Source organism: Natator depressus, chromosome 1, assembly GCF_965152275.1.
Source record: "Natator depressus isolate rNatDep1 chromosome 1, rNatDep2.hap1, whole genome shotgun sequence".
Lineage (NCBI taxonomy): Eukaryota > Metazoa > Chordata > Testudines > Cheloniidae > Natator > Natator depressus.
The window spans coordinates 207,473,469-207,487,053 of record NC_134234.1 but is presented as its reverse complement, the minus strand read 5'-3'; the positions used below and the strand labels follow the sequence as shown (position 1 = coordinate 207,487,053).

Below are 13,585 nucleotides of genomic sequence, written 5' to 3'. Positions count from 1 at the left end.
ACCAGTGGGAGTTAAATCTGTGTAGTGCAGCAGGGACTTGTTTCACTTCCATGGCAAATAGTTCTGCTGCTGCTGTCTCACGCTCCAGTGGTCACAACAGATTTGACCCGTCTGGTCAGCTTCCTACACTTTTTATGTTCTGAGCTCATCTCAGCTAGAAGTCACCCACCTGTTCAGACAGCACTGACAAATGTACAGTTCCCATTCATAGGCTACTTTTGAAAGAGCTTTCCCAACCAAATCCAGCCTTCTATGTTCGTTATGCTTTGCACATCTGCCTGGAACCATAAGGAGTTTTAATTGCTGTTAAGGACATGGAACATGGACTGTCCCAGCTGGGAGAATTGAACCAGAATGCAAAGAGATCCAAGCACCTGCCTTGACAGGTGGTAGAACTGGGTTACTTTCTGAATAACAGTGTAGAGTGAAGGGTAAGGAGCTGTGACAAAGCTATAAAAGAGATCACAATGGCAACTATGGAAATGCCCACACAACCTCCAAGAAGCCCATCATCCGGGTGGATAAAAATCAATGATATAAATCTGATTTTTAAAAATTTTTTTTAGCTTTTTTTACTTAAATCAGATTTTTTTGATAAAATGCTTTTTGAGGAAAAAACCGATCTAAAGATAGTTTTAATTAAGATACATTACAGCTCAAAGATATCTTATCATGGAATAGGGATTATAAATTATGATTCTATAGTATGAGCCAATATAGTCATGTAACATTTAAGAAAAGTTTTGTAAATGAGTTCCAATAGTTCATGGATTATAGGGACCCAGTCTTATGGGGTTGCAGGGGCTTCTGTATAGATTATTTAGGTTAATCTTTCTGTCTACCCAATGGGACTCAGTGCTCAGTCTAGAAGATACCATCAGAAATGCTTCGTTTTGCAGTTCTCAAACTGTGGATTTGTGTCTCCAGAGATAACATGCTTGTTAACAGCAAAAATGTTTTAAAATAAATAATATATAGAGGTGAGAAATAACAGACCTCAACCCTATTGTCCTTCTGCAAGTTTGTGTACACCCAGTCAATCCCTTACCTTTCTCTAAAAGTGCAAAGTTTCAAAAAATTGAATGAATAGAAAATTGTTGGGGGCGGAATTGATCTGGACAAGGAGAAGAAGTCAGGAGATAAATGTGAGAAGGGAGGGACAGGCAGTAGAACCAAAAGTGAAACTGTTTGAGCAGCATATTCCAGAATATTCCATATTCTCTGACTAGAAGGAAAAGCCTATAATGGCAGCAGGCTGTAAAAGAGACCCAGTTTGGGAATATTTTAATGAAGTTCCTCTACCTGTGGGTAAGACAAGCATGAGTGCAAAATGCAAACAGTTCAACAAAGAAATGCAAGGCCTGGTTGCCCGATGTAACAACATTATGAGAAGTGTTCCTTCTCAGGAGGAAGCTGTGTGGAAGATAAGAACGTGTGTGAACATGCAGAATCTTCAGGTTGGTAAACTTTTTTTTATTTTATACTTCTTTCTTAAGGACCGACTGTCTTCCTTCTGGACTAGTCTTGAATTCTCATGTTTGAAGAAAAAATATAGTTGTTACTCTATGGTACTATGATTTTAGATGCAGTTGTGATAAAAAAATAAATAGCTGAAATAGGCAGATCTTCCTTTTTGCAATTTCACCTTTTAAAGTAGTACTGAGTAAAAGTGAGTGTAATGAGTAATACTAAATGAGCAGTATGATAATAATTAAATAACTGCGTTGACTTATTTTGTTTAGGAGAATCCATCCTCAACATACAGGATTCCGAAGACTATCCGCCTTCAAGAGCACCATCATTTTCTATAGTTTCGGAGTTATCTGCCAATGGTAGTGTTTCAGTCACATCATGTATGTCACGTAGCCACAGTATATCACTTGTAGCAAAAAAAAAAAAAAAAAAAAAAAAAAAAATCTCCGTCACCCAGAAACAACCATAGGTAAGTTTGTGATACTAACTCGCAGATTACAAAAAGAGGTAATTAATAGAAAAAATTGCCCGGTTTGTTTATGCAACAAACTCTCCTTTCCATATGATTGAGAACCCACACTTCACTAACATGGTTCAGTCATTAAGACCAGGATACAGTTCACCCAACAGAGCAGATGTCGCAGGCAAATTGCTGGATAAAGTGTATGAAAGAGAAATTGAGCACTGTGCAAAAGGTCTAGAGCAGTGTTTTCCAAACTTGGGACGCCGCTTGTTCAGGGAAAGCCCCTGGAGGGCCGGGCCGGTTTGTTTACCTGCCGCATCCACAGGTTCGGCCAATCGAGGCTCCCACTGGCCGTGGTTCACCACTCCTGGCCAATGGGGGCTGCGGGAAGCGGCGGCCAGTACATCCCTCGGCCCGTGCTGCTTCCCGCAGCCCCCATTGGCCTGCAGCGGCGAACCGCGGCCAGTGGGAGCCACAATCGGCCAAACCTGCGGACGTGGCAGGTAAACAAACCGGCACGGCCCCCCAGGGGCTTTCCCTGAACAAGCGGCGTCCCAAGTTTGGGAAACAGTGGTCTAGAGGGTAAAATTGTTAAGCTGAGTCTTGATGGGTGGAGTAATGTTCACAATGATCCTATTGTATGTGCTTGTGTGACAACAGAAGAAGGGAATGTCTTCCTTACAGAAACAATTGATACATCAGGAAATGCACACACAGCAGAATACTTACAAGAAGTAGCAATAAAAGCTATAACAAACTGTGGGGAAAAAAATTCAAATGTCTAGTACGCAGCTTGGTCATAGACAATGCTGCAAATGTATCCAAGATTAGAAGAAATTATTTAGAACAGAGTCCCAAGCTAATAAACATGGTTGCAGTGCTCAGTGAAGAGAGTCCCAAGCTAATAACATACGGTTGCAGTGCTCATTTGGTGCACCTCCTAGCCAAAGACTTCAGTGTTCCAGAAATAAAGGCTAATGTTGTTGAAATTGCAAAATTCTTCTGTAACAGCCACTTTGCAGCAGCAGCTGCTCTGAAAAAAGTGGGAGGAGCCAAGCTAACTCTCCCACAAGACGTGCGATGGAACTCAGTAGTGGACTGGTTTGAGCACTGTATCAAGAACTGGTCTAATCTGATGACAGTTTGTGAACAAAATCATGAAAAAATAGATGGCACTGTCACAGCCAAAGTTCTCAACATTGGCGTTAAGAGAAATGTTGAACACAGACTGAATACCCTGAAGCCTATTGCTGTAGCCTTGAACAAAATGCAGGCAAATAGCTGTTTTATTGCTGATGCTGTTGAAATTTGGAAGGAGCTGAGTGAGATCTTAAAAAGAGAAACATGCCATGACAGAGTTAAATTACAAGCATTAAAAAAACGAATGGGACAAGCACTATCTCCAGCTCATTTTCTTGCAAATATTCTCAATACTCGGTACCAGGGTCGAACCTTAACTGCTGAAGAAGGGGAGTTGGCTATGACATGGACCTCCAGCAATCATCCCTCCATATAATGCCAGCTATAATAAACTTCAAAGCTAAGGGTGAAACCATTGAAGAAATATGTTTGCTGCTGATGTTTTAAAGAAAGTCACACCAGTGAACTGGTGGAAGTCACGTAAGCACTTGGATTCAGAGACTGTTGAAGTGATCATCTCACTTTTAACAGCAGTAGCTTCTTTTGTCGGTGTAGAAAGAATATTTTCTTCCTTTGGATTAATTCATTCCAAATTGAGAAATTGTTTGGGACCTGAAAAAGCAGGAAAGCTTGTTTTTCTTTTCCAGATTATGAACAAACAGGAAAATGAAGATGACTGAGTTAGCTGCAGAAGCCAATATTTTAAGTTTCTCATGTTGACCTGGCTGACATAGTTGATTTAATTTTTTTTTAAAAAAATATCATTTAACTATTATAGTTAAAAACAATTTTAACAAAAACAAACCTGATTTTAAAAACCTTGAATGTTTAAATTCAAAAATTTGTATGCTTGTTTTGTTAAAATATTATGTGTGTGCTGTTGAAGAAAAAAATTCAGAATACATAACATTGTTGTCTTAGTTAAATAAAACAATTTAAGTGTCTGTCTGATGATGATCTCCTCCTAATACAGCATGGCAAGAAAATCCTCCAGATATTAATGATTAACCTGTTGAATTGGAGATAGTTCACCTCCCAATGACTTCATAAATATCTGCTTCAATTACCTTTGGTAAACATGAAATAAACAATCATTCATTTTCTCATATAGCTGTAAAACTCATCTGAAAAGTTTTCAAAATAAATCACTTAAAAAATGTATAGTGTGTACCTTCTAAAAATGAAACCTACATCTATCTCTGAGTTGTGAAGAATATGTATTAAGGTTAAAACAACCAATAAGAATGCACTTTTATGTAGAAATCCATGATTAAATCGAGTCTTCCTGACTAGTGATTTGAATCATGATTTAAATCAATTTGATTTAAATCAAATTCACCCTGCCCATCATTCAGCCTCAGTTACTTGCAAACCATGCTGACCCTGTCTGGAGGCTCCCCAGAAGAGTGCTGATAGCCATGATGAGGTAGAGTAATAGGAGAATAATACTGACGTGTCTAGTCAAAGCTGCTTGATACTCATGGCATTGTCCTGGAGGCCATCAGTCAGGACCTGCTCCAGATGCAGATACTAGGATACATCTGCCTCAGAGACGACAACGGAGACCGCATACTAGGGAGATGAGGGGCCCTCAGCCAGTAAGTTTTATTGTAATAAATAATCATTGTAGCTTTTTTTGTGCTGCGGGGGGAGGGGAGGCTTTGAACTTTTTACCACTTTTGCTTTTCCACTTTTTGCTTTTGTAAATGGGTAAATATAGCTACGTCATTTCGAAACCTCTCCATTTCTCCTTCTCATTACTCCGCTCCACCCCCATCCCACATCTTCCAAAATGCTGCTGAGACTACTTACCCCAAGGTCTCCTCTTTTCTCCACACACACCCCCATCTCCTCTTGCCACCACTCTCCCTTGTTCAATTCCTGACACTTTTTCATCTTTTCTCCCCCCATTGAGTCATGTGGTTGGGTACAAAATGGCAAACAAACAGCAGCAAAAAAATTCCAGCACAAATGGCCCATGATGTGTCGTAACATAAATATAGAAGCAATATTGAGATCACAAAGCTTGAACACAATATCTGCCAGTCTCTGTGCTGTCCAGCAATACAGCATCATAAGCAATGTCGTTCACTGTCTCAAGCCCTTGGTTTAACTGCATGCATAACAGTATAATACAGAAAGTCCATAGAAAATTACAGTACTTCTGCTCAAAAAAAAAAAGGGGGTTCAATGATTCATGGGCATTATTGGTTCACATATCCGAGTAAAAAGAAAAGGAGTACTAGTGGCACCTTAGAGACTAACAAATTTATTTGAGCATAAGCTTTCGTGAGCTGCAGCTTACTTCATCGGATGCATTCATGAAGTGAGCTGTAGCTCACGAAAGCTTATGCTCAAATAAATTTGTTAGTCTCTAAGGTGCCACTAGTACTCCTTTTCTTTTTGCGAATACAGACTAACACGGCTGCTACTCTGAAACATATCAGAGGAAGTCATTTAAACCTGTTAGTGCAATGTATTTTCAGAGATGGTTATTTTTAATCCTGATTTTCTCATGTCTCCTGGCATATCAGAGAATTTCTGGGACAAGAGGAGTTTTAATTCGATATGCACATTCCTAGGCAGTGCATGTTTCTCCATCCCTTCCATGCTATGGCAGGATACGTTTTCTCACTTATCAAGTAGCAAATCTGGCAGAACCACCACAGCTCAAAACCTTGCAGTCTCCCTGGCTGGCCTCTAGCCCTCTTGAATTATGTCCTCCTTTGCCTTTTGGGACTCTGCATCAGGGTAATGTCTTCCAAGGCCAGGTCTGCCTGTGGTAGTGTAACTGGAGTTCTAAATAAGTTCCATATAATGCATCATTTTCCCGCACTCTATCAAACCTTTAAAGTAAAGATTGGCATTAACATAATGATAAACATCCTTTTTCTAGGAAGCATTTAAAGGCTGCTTTCCATCTTGCTCTGGGTGCCAGATTGTTGGGGAAATATGGTAAACTATTGGGAAAATGGCCAACAACAAAAAGAGGGGTTGCGGGAGGGTAAATGATACATTTTCTTTTTGGGAATGCTGGGTTTCCATAGCTACTGCATTCACTATGGTTACTGACTGATCTCTGTTTCTTTGGACAGTACCTGCAATAGACATACCTTACTAGAAAGTTCCACTGATGCTTGCTGTCTTATAAATTGGAACACAAGAGAAAGGACCAGGATACCTGGATCAGCTACAGACTTCTTTTGTGACCCTGGGCAAGTTGATAAATCTACTCTGTGCCTCAGTTCCCCATTTGTAAAATAGGGATAATACTTCCCTCACAGTAGTGTTGTGAAGATAAAGCCCACTAATGATTGTAAGGCATATAGATACAGTAACTCCTCACTTTAACATTGTAGTTATATTGCTGAAAAATGCTACTTTAAGCGAAATGATGTTAAGTGAATACAATTTCTCCATAAGAACTAATGTAAAGAGGGAGGGGGGGTGTTGTGTTAGGTTCCAGGGAAATTTTTTTTGCCGGACAAGACTATATTTTAAATATATACACACACGTATACACAGTATAAGTTTTAAGCAAACAATTTAATACTGTACATAGCAATGATGATTGTGAGGCTTGGTTGAGGTGGTGGAGTCAGAGGGTGGAAGAGGGTGGGATATTTCCCGGGGACTGGCTTACTGCTAAATGATGACCTAGCACTTGGCTGAGCCCTCAGGGGTTAACCCATTGTTGTTAATGTAGCCTCACACTCTACAAGGCAGCACGAATGGAGGGAGGGGAGACAGCACGGCAGAAAGAGACAGAGACACGCACAATGTGTGTGAGAGAGAGACAGGCATTGCCCCTTTAAGTACGCTGACCACACTCTAAGTACACTGTCTTTTTAAGTTGATCAGCGAGTTGAGACAGCAGCTGCTGCCAGCAAGCTTCCTCCTGCTCTGTGGAGATGGGGTAAAGGACCAGGGAGGGGAAGGGGGACACCCTGACATTAGCACCCCTCTTCACCCCCCACCCCTTGCACAGCAAGCAGGAGGCCCCCAGGAGCAGCTCCAAGGCAGAGGGCAGGAACAGCACACGGCAGTGTGGGGAGGGACAGCTGAACTGCCTGGCAGTTGATAGCCTGCTGGGCAGCTGCTGCACAGGGAACTTAGGGGAGCTGATGCTGGCCCACCCTGATTCCAAGCCCTCACCAGTAGGCTCCAACAGGCTGCTCTTCCTTCAAGCAGTGGATAAAGCAGGCCGCTGCCAAATGACGTTATAAGGGAGCATTGCACAACTTTAAACGAACATGTTCCCTAATTGTTCAGCAACGAAACAATGTTAATCGGGATGACTTTAAGTGAGGAGTTACTGTACTATGGTAATGAGGGCCATATAGATAAGTAATATAAAGAGATTGTTTAAAAAACTTATGGTGGAGTCCCAATGAGCCACAAAGAGGACCTGGATGTGTTAAGATGAGCACTTAATTGAGAGAGTGTGGGACAGGAAGAAGACTGTTCTTTGAAGTTGATCTAAGCAAAGAGAGAGAGAGAGAGAGAGAGAGATGACTGGGTGGGATGATGCAAGAAGAAATGCTCACCCTAATAAGGAAGCACACTGTGTTCCTGGAGACCATTGTTGCCTAGGCAAGCTACACCTTTGTGCTGCAGAATATTGAGATTGAGGATATTGGGTGGGGTCTTTCACTTTCCCCACATGGTCCCAGTCATTCTCCCACCAATCCTTAGGACAAGGAGAACGACTTAGTCTGTGTCTTATCTGTCACACACTTGATCTTTAAATTATTTTGTTGTGTGTTTGTGAATGCTTTGCATGGTTGCTGAAGTTCTGATTTGTGTTTAATAAAATTTGTACTGTTTAATAAAGCAGCAGTAGTGGTCTTGGTTTCAAAACACAGATGCCAAGGTTTATTGAATAGCATTAAAATGCATATAAACCAGAAGATGAAGAGATTTCAGGACAGGCACCATCTTTCTGTTATGTGTTTATACAGTGCCTAGAACAGTGGCACCCAAATTGCTCATTTGGGACCATAGGCACTTCTGCAATACTGATATATATTCTACCAAAACCTAATATGTTGCTGTCTCCTGTTCCCAAAGTGTGTGCACGAGCATTTTTGACCATGGCACTTCTGCTGGCAACATTGCCAACAGTTTTCAGAGTGGTAGCCGTGTTAGTCTGTATCAGCAAAAACAACGAGGAGTTCTTGTGGCACTTTAGAGACTAACAGATTTATTTGGGCATAAACATTTGTGGGCTAAAACCCACTTCATCAGATGCATGGAGTGGAAAATACAGTAGGAAGGTGTATATATAACAGTACATGAAAAGATGGGAGTTGCCTTACCAAGTGGGGGGGGGGGGGGGAAAAGGGGTCAAGACAATTCAATTAAAGTGGGCTATTATCAACAGGATGAAAAATCACTTTTGTAGTGGTAATCAGGGTGGCTTATTACAAATAGTTGACAGGAAGGTATGAGTAACAGTAGGGGGAAATTAGCATGCGGAAATTAATTTTTAGTTTTTGTAGTGACCCATCCACTCTCAGTCTTTACTCAGGCCTAATTTGATGGTGTCCAGTTTGCAAATTAATTCCAGTTCTGCAGTCTGTCATTGGAGTCCGGTTCTGAAGATTTTGTTGTTGAAGAATTGCCACTTTTAAGTCTGTTGTTGAGTGTTTAGGGAGGTTGAAGTGTTCTCCGACTGGTTTTTGAATGTGACAGTTGACGTCTGATTTGTGTCCATTTATTCTTTTGTGTAGAGATAGCCCAGAGGGGCATGCTGGCACATGATGGCATATATCACATTGGTAGATGTGCAGGTGAACGAGCCCCTGATGGTGTGGCTGATGTGGTTAGGTCCTATGATAGTGTCCCTTGAATAGGTAGGTGGACAGAGTTGGCACTGGGGTTTGTTGCAGGGATAGGTTCCTGGGTTAGTGTTTTTGTTGTGTGGTGTGTAGTTGCTGGTGAGTATTTGCTTCAGGTTGGGGGGCTGTCTGAAAGCGAGGACTGGCCTGTCTCCCAAGGTCTGTGAGAGTGATGGGTCGTCCTTCAGGATAGGTTGTAGATCCTTAATGATGTGCTGGAGAGGTTTTAGTTGGGGGCTGAAGGTGATGGCTAGTGGCGTTCTGTTACTTCCTTTGTTGGGCCTGTCCTGTAGTAGGTGACTTCTGGGTACCCTTCTGGCTCTGTCAATCTGTTTCTTCTCTTCAGCAGCTGGGTATTGTAGTTGTAAGAATGCTTGATAGAGATCTTGTAGGTGTTTGTCTCTGTCTGAGGGGTTGGAGCAAATGCGGTTCTATCGCAGAACTTGGCTGTAGACGATGGATCGTGTGGTGTGGTCAGGGTGAAAGCTGGAAGCATGTAGATAAGTATAGCGGTCAGTGGGTTTCTGGTATTGGGTGCTATTTATGTGACCATCGCTTATTTGGATTGTAGTGTCCAGGAAGTGGATCTCTTGTGTGGACTGGTCCAGGCTGAGGGTGATGGTGGGGTGGAAATTGTTGAAATCCTGGTGGAATTCCTCAAAGGCCTCTTTCCCATGGGTTCAGATGATGATGATGTCATCAGTGTAGTGCGAGTAGAGACGTTAGGGGACTCTGTCCACCTACCTATTCAAGGGACACTATCATAGGACCTAAACACATCAGCCACACCATCAGGGGGTCGTTCACCTGCACATCTACCCATGTTATATATGCCCTCATGTGCCAGCAATGCACCTCTGCCATGTACATTGGTCAAACCGGACAGTCTCAACACAAAAGAATAAATGGACACAAATCAGTTGTCAAGAATTATAACATTCAAAAGCCAATTGGAGAACACTTCAGCCTCCCTGGACACTCAATAACAGACTTAAAAGTGGCAATTCTTCAACAAAAAAACTTCAAAACCAGACTCCAACAAGAAACTGCAGAACTGGAATTAATTTGCAAACTGGACACCATCAAATTAGGCCTGAATAAAGACCGGGAGTGGATGGGTCACTACAAAAACTAAAAACTAATATCCCCATGCTAATTTCCCCTGCTGTTACTCACACCTTCTTGTCAACTGTTTGAAATGAGCCACCCTGATTACCACTACAAAAGTGATTTTTCATCTTGTTGATAATAGCCCACTTTAATTAAATTGTCTTGACCATACCCACCCCACTTGGTAAGGCAACTCCCATCTTTTCATGATCTATTGATCCATCTATCGATCTATCTACTGTATTTTCCACTCCATACATTTGATAAGTGGGTTTTAGCCCACGAAAACTTATGCCCAAATAAATTTGTTAGTCTCAAAGGTGCCACAAGTACTCCTCATTATTGCCAACAGTGGATTGCACCTTTAGCTGTTCACATTTGGCAATTAGTCTCTGCACCTCTTCTCTTCAATCATCAGCAATTACTCCTCCTTTAGTCTCACAAATTAGGTGAAAAACAACATGCAGCAGTAATACAGGGGAGATGAGTCCAGAACAGGGAAGTCTGTGACAGACTTTTCCTCCTCCTCTTCAGCCTACCAAATGCATGCTCTATAACCATCCTACAGTGGTTTAGGGTATAGTTAACTAGTCTCTTGTGTTCCTGTCAGGATTTACAGTAGCTCCCTTTATAAGCCAGGGAAGCAAAAAGGTGGTGCTGGGTCATCCAAAAATAAGTTGGTTCAGTTTCTTCATTTATGTCTGTAGTACAGTAGGGGAAGAGAACTTCTTGTTTGATTTTTGAGATTAGTGCTGAATTTCTGAAGACCCTGGTATCACGAACTTTTCCTAACCCATCCAATGTTAATGCTGGTGAACTTCAAACAAGGCCTACAGAACCATGGAGTAATTGAATGGCAAGAGCTGGTGAGGGGGGAAATAGAATGGGCACACAGGTCCTTTCAGTAGATCCCTATCACAATTGGGATCTTTTCATACACAGTAATGAGCTCCCATATTACCTAACTTGATCACATGATGCAGTGTCAAATGCTGAATAGTTTTGTACACACTTTGCATAACAGCTCCAACTGTGAATCTTTCATCACTGACATGGTTTTCCACTGATTGGTAGCAATTGGTGATGGCCAGCTTCCAAATAGTGATTGTCACTCACTTCTGCATGCTGAGAAGCGCTCTCATTCTGGTCTCTGGCCCTGCTTCATCAGTACCCTCATGCAGTCTGAAGTTTTGAAGCTTTCATCATCCTAAATCTCCAGATTATCAATGCTTGTTGGCTGGAGCAAACAGCAGCATCCCTCCAAAGACAGTTGATCAAATAATAGATTTTGTTGGTCCATGCAAATTCAATTTCTGGGTCCTTCTCTGAATTTCTCACACAATTTCAAAAATTCTCAGTCACCATGGGTACCACACTGCATGCTTTCAGATATTCCAAGACCTGCTTTTCCGTCTCAATAATGGACAGGAGCACAGTATGTCTCCATCACTGTGACCAAGTTGTTTAGAAATGGCACTTCCGTCAGCTAAATTCCAGGATACAGTGAGAAGATTTTAGGAATTGGGCCTCTCTTCCCACAATTTCTCTGGCTTCCTGGAAGTATCTCACAATCTGGAGCAAAAATTACTCAGAATGCAGCATGCCTAGGAGCAGTGCGAGGAACCCTGGCATATCTATCCATACTGGAATTGACGCAGCACAGCCCTGCTATATGAGTATAAGGCTCAAAAGCAACGTATCTTACCAAAATGCAACTACAACAATGTGGGCACAAGCAATCAATGTAAGATGCATCGGTTTTACTACACTAATGGAATTCTTGTGTGTAGACAAGTCCTAATTTAAGACAAGACACAAGTAAGTAGTCAAATGTTAGAGAAGGAGGGAAGATGAAGGGTAACATATTGTGCAATTACAGAGGCTTGCAGTGTGAAAAAAATCAATGGCTGTGAATTGTAACTTGTTTTTATATAAATATCAGTAATCCCACTACTCTTCATATCAATGAATGTTTGAGTTTTTTATGGGATTTTCAGGATAAAGGAAGATAGAAGTCTGTCTATTCTTTGAGGGGAAAATCAGCATAGTGTGCTGTGTGAATGCCTGTGGTCTTGTCTACAATGGCGATGGCATTAGGGTATCTGTAGCTACGGGGTGCAGTGAAAAGTGGGCTGCATCTGTACTGTCATATGTAGCTACACGTCTCAAAAAAAGACTCCACAGGGGGGAAAGAGCTGGGAAAAGGCTCCAAAATCTTCCTGTTCCTGGCGCTTCTCCTTACCAAATGGAAAGATTCCAGCAAGGGGGGCGGCAACGGGGAAAGGCTCCGACAGCAGGGAGCTGCTGGAGCCTTTTCCCATTGCCTTGCCCCAGCCGCAGTCTCCCTGCTACGTGAGACTTTTCCTGCAGTGGAGAAAGGCTCAGGCAGCATGGAGGCAGTGTAGATGGGGAGGCACTGCTTGAGTGTGTAGAGAGCTGAGTAGGGTATATGCCATAAGATTTTGGTGTGTCTTTAGTTGCCTATGCAGTGCCTCACTGTCTACACTGCTCATTATACACATACTTGAATGGTAGACTGTATATATACTCTACGCGGTGATGTAAGTGTAGAGAGAGCCTGTGTATGATTTTTATGGATAAGGCTGAAGAATATGAGACTAATGTTGGGGGAAATAGGAGACAATGTGCAAGAGAAGAAAGTGGGGAGAGTACAGGAAACTGGGAACATAAGAGGAAAGGAAAGATAGGAGAATATAGAAGTTGGTTATGTGGATTAAGTAAGAAAGTAATATAGGAAAAGGAAGGGTATGGAGGAAGAAGAGAAGTAAAGTATAATTTTTTTGACAGGTTTCAGAGTAGCAGCCGTGTTAGTCTGTATTCGCAAAAAGAAAAGGAGTACTTGTGGCACCTTAGAGACTAACAAAATTATTTGAGCATAAGCTTTCGTGAACTACAGCTCACTTCATAATTTTTTTGTTATACAATATAGACACAAGACAGGAAAATATAAGAAACATACTATAGGTAAGAAAAAAATAGTGAATGAAGTGGAGAAGGGAAAAGGAGAAAAATGCAAGGGAGACAAAAATTTTAAAAAACTTAATATAATTTTTAGGGCTCTCAAGCGATTAAAAAAATTAATTGCGATTAATCACATGATTAAAGAAATCGCGATTAATCACACTGTTTAAGAAGCATAGAATACAATTTAAATATTTTGGATGTTTTCTACATTTTCAAATATATTGATTTCAATTATAACACAGAAGACAACTGTACAGTGTTCACTTTATATTTATTTTTATTACAAATATTTGCACTGTAAAAAACAAAAGAAATGGTATTTTCCAATTCACCTAATACAAGTACTGTAATGCAGTCTCTTTATTATGAGAGTTGAACTTACAAATGTAGAATTATGTACAAAAAATAACTGCATTAAAATATAAAACAATATAAAACTTTAGAGCCTACAAGTCCCCTCACTCCTATTTCTTGTTCAGCCAGTCGCCCAGACAAACAAGTTTATTTACATTTGCAGGAGATAATGCTGCCCACTTCTTGTTCACAATGTCACCTGAAAGGAACAGGTGTTCAC

The 13,585-nt window shown here is 41.2% G+C and overlaps 1 protein-coding gene across 4 annotated transcripts in view; it reads left to right on the top strand.

Moving 5' to 3' along the window:
* ING4 (inhibitor of growth family member 4) overlaps positions 1 to 13,585 on the top strand; it is a 42,691-nt gene that overhangs the window by 4,357 nt on the left and 24,749 nt on the right. The window contains exon 1 of one of the 4 annotated variants that reach the window (XM_074947965.1): positions 6,230 to 6,291. The exons of the other annotated variants lie outside the window; for them this stretch is intronic. The gene's annotated coding sequence lies outside the window, so the exon portion shown is untranslated. Of the gene's footprint in view, positions 1 to 6,229; positions 6,292 to 13,585 lie in introns of those variants that run through there. 4 annotated transcript variants of the gene reach the window in all.